Source organism: Cupressus sempervirens, chromosome 3 (assembly GCF_028749045.1).
Source record: "Cupressus sempervirens isolate cs-2001-9-10 chromosome 3, ASM2874904v1, whole genome shotgun sequence".
NCBI classification, from domain to species: Eukaryota; Viridiplantae; Streptophyta; class Pinopsida; order Cupressales; family Cupressaceae; genus Cupressus; species Cupressus sempervirens.
Genome location: NC_143120.1, coordinates 879,020,329 through 879,026,336, shown reverse-complemented (window position 1 = coordinate 879,026,336; position 6,008 = coordinate 879,020,329). Strand labels below are relative to the sequence as shown.

General features: G+C 36.6%; 1 long non-coding RNA gene across 3 annotated transcripts; it reads left to right on the top strand.

The window, feature by feature from the left end:
* The first annotated feature begins 305 nt into the window (after positions 1-305).
* Positions 306-5,051, top strand: LOC149569592 (uncharacterized). Of its 3 annotated transcripts, none has more exons than XR_016362780.1 (7): positions 306-547; positions 704-1,166; positions 1,376-2,797; positions 2,878-3,026; positions 3,170-3,356; positions 3,440-4,700; positions 4,861-5,051. It is a non-coding gene; the product is annotated as an uncharacterized LOC149569592 (long non-coding RNA). The 3 variants fall into 3 exon arrangements; XR_016362781.1 differs by having other exon boundaries at positions 3,165-3,356; XR_016362779.1 differs by having other exon boundaries at positions 307-547; positions 2,878-3,356.
* Positions 5,052-6,008: the final 957 nt, after the last annotated feature.

The window sequence follows — 6,008 nt, the reverse complement described above, 5'->3', positions numbered from 1 at the left end:
AAATCATAAGATAAAATTGACTCTAATATGTTTATAAAAATTGAGAAGAGCAAGTAATTTTTTATTTTATTAATTCAATATAATAATTGATCAGACCCATAAAATACAGATCAAACTCCCACCCATTTAAAATACGTGTACCTTGTATTTGAAACACATTTAAATATAAATCACACATCTAATTGACCTTAAAACATAATTAATTAATATTCATATAAAGAAATAACTTGAAACACATTTAAATATAAATCACACATCTAATTGACCTTAAAACATAATTAATTAATATTCATATAAAGAAATAACTTGAAAGCACCATTTCCGCCCCTTCAGCAAACCCTATCTATGGCGTTTGTGCTCTACCATGGCTCCTATCGTCGATTCTCCATTTTTAAAAGTTGTTCTAGCAATTCCAACATGTCTGGAGAGCATTATCATTGCCCATTGTCCAGAGCTGATAAAAATAGGAGGCGTTGAAGAATTGAAATGACTCAAGGAGATGGTTGTTTCAGATTGCCCTATATTAAGTTGTGCTAAAACGTTGCAGGTACTCATCATTTGTCAATTACTTCCTTGTCAATTTAATAGTCCTGTTTTTTTAACATTTTGGGAATGGTTGCATCCAGTAAAGTATTTCAAGTTTCCTATTTTCGATTTTTCATATATACTGTTGAATATAACCTAGCGAGAGCCATAATTTCAGAGATCGCCCTCGGACATCACAACTATGGTGGGGAGATCGGCACTGTCAGATTTTGTTGCAGTGGAATGTGGATTTGGCCGCGGGGGGATATCGTCATTGTTATATTTTAATGCAGATAAAATTAGCGACACATTGAATATGGCATCTGTGAAATAGACTCGATGCGATTTAATTCTGAGGAGAGGAGTAAACAAGTAAGGAGATGATCAGTAAGTTTTGTAAAACCAATCCTTCACTGAAGATATTCATCTTTTGCGCCGTGGTTAAAAGTTTTCCTGATTGGGAAAGTAGACCTTTTAAGTTTGTCATTTCCGATGAGGTAAAACCAATAAATCTCTTTAGGGATTATGGAGACTGGGTATACATCTGCGTGGGTATTGAATATAGGAGACTGGGTATACAGCTTCACTCTGCTCTCGGTGGCTCTACCATGGCTCCTATCGTCGATCTCCATTTTTAATCTGTGAGTACTCTCTACCGTTTTAACAGTTGTTCTTGCAATTCCAAGCTGCTATTACTTAGAACAGCTGTTTGTTGCCCAACTGCAATCCCTTTCTCCCCCTTTTCTACTGTGTGGTGGCATTCCGGTCGATCTGAGTCTCCTCGCATGTTTTGAAATTCCTTTATTTGGGTGCAACAGTCTCACTGGTACCACTCCCATTTCTTTCGCAGGTACTATTCCCCCTGAATTGGGCGTATGTGGTCCAACAAATTCTAACTCACAGAAAAGAAGCAACTGGTGCCTGTAGCGTCTATTCAAGATGTTTTGGGCAGCTCTACACATTCTCGTTCTGCTCTTGCACGTTAATGGTGCTTGGTGTTGTTCAGGGCATGAAAAAGATTCCCTTTTGCATTTCAAGGCATCTGTCCTCGATCCCTCCAATCAAATGTTCAAATCATGGCATGGTTTCAACTGTTGTGAGTGGAATGGAGTCCAGTGCCATCCTCGCACACACCATGTCATTCGCCTTGATCTCCACACTTCCGCGGATGCTTATCTGAACACTTGGAGCACCTTGATTTAACCTCGAATAGCTTCTATGGAGTTCGTATCCCTCCTGGATTGGACAGACTCAAAAGATTGCTCTACTTGGACTTATCATATACTGGGTTGAGTGGAGATATTCCCAGGGAGCTTGGGAACATCTCTACTATGCAACACTTGGACTTATCGTGGGCTGAGTTTAGTGGAGATATCCCCAGGGAGGTGGGGAACATGTCTTCTTTGCAATACTTGGACTTATCAGATTCCTTTTTAAGTGGAGATATCCCCAGGGAGGTGGGGAACATCTCTACTTTGAACTACTTGGATCTCTCTAGCAACACTGAATTAAGAATGGTGGACATGCGCCCGTGGACGGGAAACATGAAAGATTTGAAGGATCTTTACCTTGGCTGGGTGAATATGTCAAGAGTGGAGAACAATGACTTGGAAAATAACATTCACTGCTCAAAAAAGTAGTCTTATGGGTTGTTGGAACCATTGCATTTGTATTACACACTTTCAAGGCTACAGTTTCACCCATCAAACCTTACTTTTCAGAGGCCTGGCTATCCAAAATTTTCTGGTCAAGATCTTGTTTTCAGTATCTGGATTTGATGAGTCAAAGTTTCTTGGAGTGGGTAACTTTGGACCAGTCTGCAAAGGCATAGTGAGGATGATAAGATGGTTGCCACCAATTCTCATAAAATCTTTGTTACAGAATGAAATGTGCTAGCCAAGATTCACCACTGTAACCCTTTAGTGCATTTTCCTTCACTGGTTCCAAAGATTTGTTTCTTCAATTTGCATCTAATGGGAGCTTGACAAAACAGTTGTATCCTGAAAAAGATGATCAATATGTTTGTCAATTAGGATTGAGTGAGTGTTTGAGCATTGCCATAGAGGTAGCCCATTGCATGGAATATTTACATTATCACTGTCCTATACAACTTGTGCTTTGTGATTTAAAACATAGCAATGTGCTGTTGGATGCCAACAGGACAGCCCTTGTGACTGATTTTGGTATATCCCGTTTAACTATGGAAACTCCTTAGAATCACTGAGTACAAAAATGTTTGAACTCAAAGGATCTACTGGCTATATTGCTGCAGGTAATTTAAAAAAAATTCTTCATAACATTGTCATTTTTCTTGATAGTTTTTGAGAATTTCATAAATAAAATGAATTGCAGAGCATGAACTTGGTGGGAAGGTTTCTATAAAGGGATCATAGTTATGGAAGTCTGATATTAGAGATGGTTACAAAAAAGATGCCAATTGATGACATCTTCGCGAGAGACATGAACTTGCAAAAGTGGGTGAAGTCAGCTTTTTCAAACGGGTGGGCAGATATTGTGAGATTGCACATCATTAGAGGCATCTAAATCTGTCTCACAATGTTTTTGAAGGTCTAATACCAGATTCACTTTCAAAATAAAAAATCTACATTAAAGAGATTTTTCCTTCTCTTGTTTGTCAGGGCAGATTTCAGGATGGCTGTTTACAAACAGAGCTATTGTAACATTGTTTATGGGAAACTTTCATCTATGTGGTCCAACAAATTATTCTCTATCTCACTTGCAAAAGTAGTTGCACCCTGCTAGAACCTTCATCAGTTCACTGAGTACAACATCATTTAAACTCAAAGGATCTATTGGTCATACTGCTTCAGGTATTTTTTGAAGTTTCTTTATATTGGCATTATATTTCCCTTGATAGTTTATAACAGAAATTTATAAATAAAATGAATTGCAGATTATAGACTTGGTGGGAAGATATCTATAAAAGGAGATGTTTATAGTTATGGAATACTGATATTAGAAATTGTTATAAGAAAGAGGCCAAGTGATGACATGTTTGTGGGAGACATGAACTTGCAAAAATGGGTGAAGTCAGCTTTTCCAAGAAGACTGACAGATATTGTGAGATTGCACAACGTCAGAGCATCTGAATCTGCCGCCCAATGCCTTTGAAGGTCTAATATCAGATTCACTTTCTAAATTAAAGAAATCGATATGAAATGTATTATTCTTTACAGTTATGGAATGCTGATATTAGAGATTGTTACAATTAGAGATTGTTACAAGAAAGAGGCCAAGTGATGAGATGTTTGTGAGAGATATGAACTTGCAAAAGTGAATGAAGTCAGCATTTCCAAACAGACTCATAGATATTGTAAGGTTGCACAGCGTTCAAGCATCTAAATCTTCCACCCATTGTCTTTGAAGGTCTAATATTAGATTCACTTTTTACATAAGAAAATTTACATCAAGTGTATTTTTCTTTCAATGATTTGCCAGGGCAAATTATGGAAAGAGGGTTGTGGACAAAGAGAGCTGATATAATACTGTTTATGGGAACCTTGACCTATGTGGTCCAACAAATTATTCTTTGCATTCTTGGGAAAAAACACTACTACCCTGAAACAGATGATCAAGAGGTTTGTCAACTGGGCTTGGCAAGAAATATGTACACAATCATTCACCTATGCAACTTCTGCACTGTGATTTAAAACCTAGCAATGTGCTCTTGGATGCCAACATGACAGCCGTTGAGATTGATTTTGATATAGCTCATTTAGCGAACTTCCATCAAGTCACTGAATAAGCATTTGCACTCAAAGGATCTGCTGGTTATATTGCTCCAGTTAATTTTTTGAAGTTTTCATTATATTGGCAAACTCCCATGACAGTTTTTAATAGAATTTCAGAAATAAAATAAATTGCAGAGTATGGACTTGGCCGGAAGGTGTCTATAGTTATGGAATTCTGATATTTGAGATGGTTATAAAAAAGAGGCAAGTGATGACATGTTTGTGTGAAACATGAATTTGTGAAAGTGGCTGACGTCAGCTTTTCCAAATAGGCTGGCAGAGATTGTTGACAGGGGGCTATCAACAGAAGAACGATAATGTGAGGTGCAGCTGTTTCCAATTTAACATATATCATATCAGATATCCTACAGAATTCCAATCCTACAGAACCAGCGGCCTCTGACATTCAGAGTTCTATCACAGGTAAGTGTTTTCTTGTATAAAATTCTCTTTGGGCTAAATTATAGTTATTTGAGTTTATAGGCTAATCTAAGTCACGTGTTTGAGTTTGTGGTTGAGGAAGTGTATTGTTGTTTATATATACTTAATGGAATGATGCAAATTGCAATGCCTCTCATAATAGGCGGAAGTTCAAGAACTTTTTCCTTGGCCGCCTTGATATTCATTATTTCAGAGCTCAAAAACAAGAGGAAGGATAAAGCATGAAGAAGAATCGAAGGCCACAGATTTTTGAAGTTGTAAGAATAATATTGTAACTGTCAAGTAAACAATAGATAATGGAAATGGTTGCATAATTCTGCAAATCTTATATAATTAAGTATAGCCTTAACATTTTAATTGAGCATTCAAAATTGTTAGAATAGATAAATTAAATTTTTGAAGCGGTCCAAAATTGCTCTGTTCTGTTTGATTTTCATTTTCTTTTCATGGAATCAGTGCTTGTGAAATGATTTAGTATATTTATTTATAGGGCAATATAAGAATAGATAAATTAACTATCCATATATGTCTGTCGGCACAGACCAGCCACCTAGCTCTACGTGCAGCCGTCCACGCCACTTCTGTCACTTATCCACAATCAATTCCTAAGCTAACTCTATGCTATAATGTATATGTATTTATGATGTATTTGCCTATAAATTTAATGTGATAAACAGATTTCTAAGCTCTCCAAATTTGCTCTGTTTTGTTTCTGTGTTTCTCTTTTTCTGTCTTAAATGATGTCAATTGTGTCATGAAGGAGAGAGGCAGAGGAGAAACAAAGTTTAAAAGAGAGATGATCAAAAAATGATACACACACACACACACATATATATATATATATATATTTCAAAACCTACAAAGTTTGATCGCATAACACAGACATAGAGTTTCTGTCATGCTTTCAGAAAACTGAAACAGAGTATCCTATATTTGTTGGCTGTTTCAAAATGATACCACAGAAAAAAATTGTTCCCCATCTCCCCTTAAACATGATATACTAGAGACTCGAAGTTCAACGTATATATCCCAGCAAAGGAACAAAGCAAAGTGAAATTAATTACAATTAACTTTTGCTTCTCCATTCCTTTAGGGAAAAATCTGAGGTAGTGGATTATGCATTGAATCAATTCACATTAGAAACTGTCCTGGATGCAGTGAATGAAGATATAGATGAAATGGATTGAACCGGAGATAAAAAGTTTTTCTCATTTGAACTGTCAGTCAAGACGTGGTGAAAGATGAGAAAGGGTGTTTATGATGTAAGCAAAGTTTCCTTTCAAACTGCAA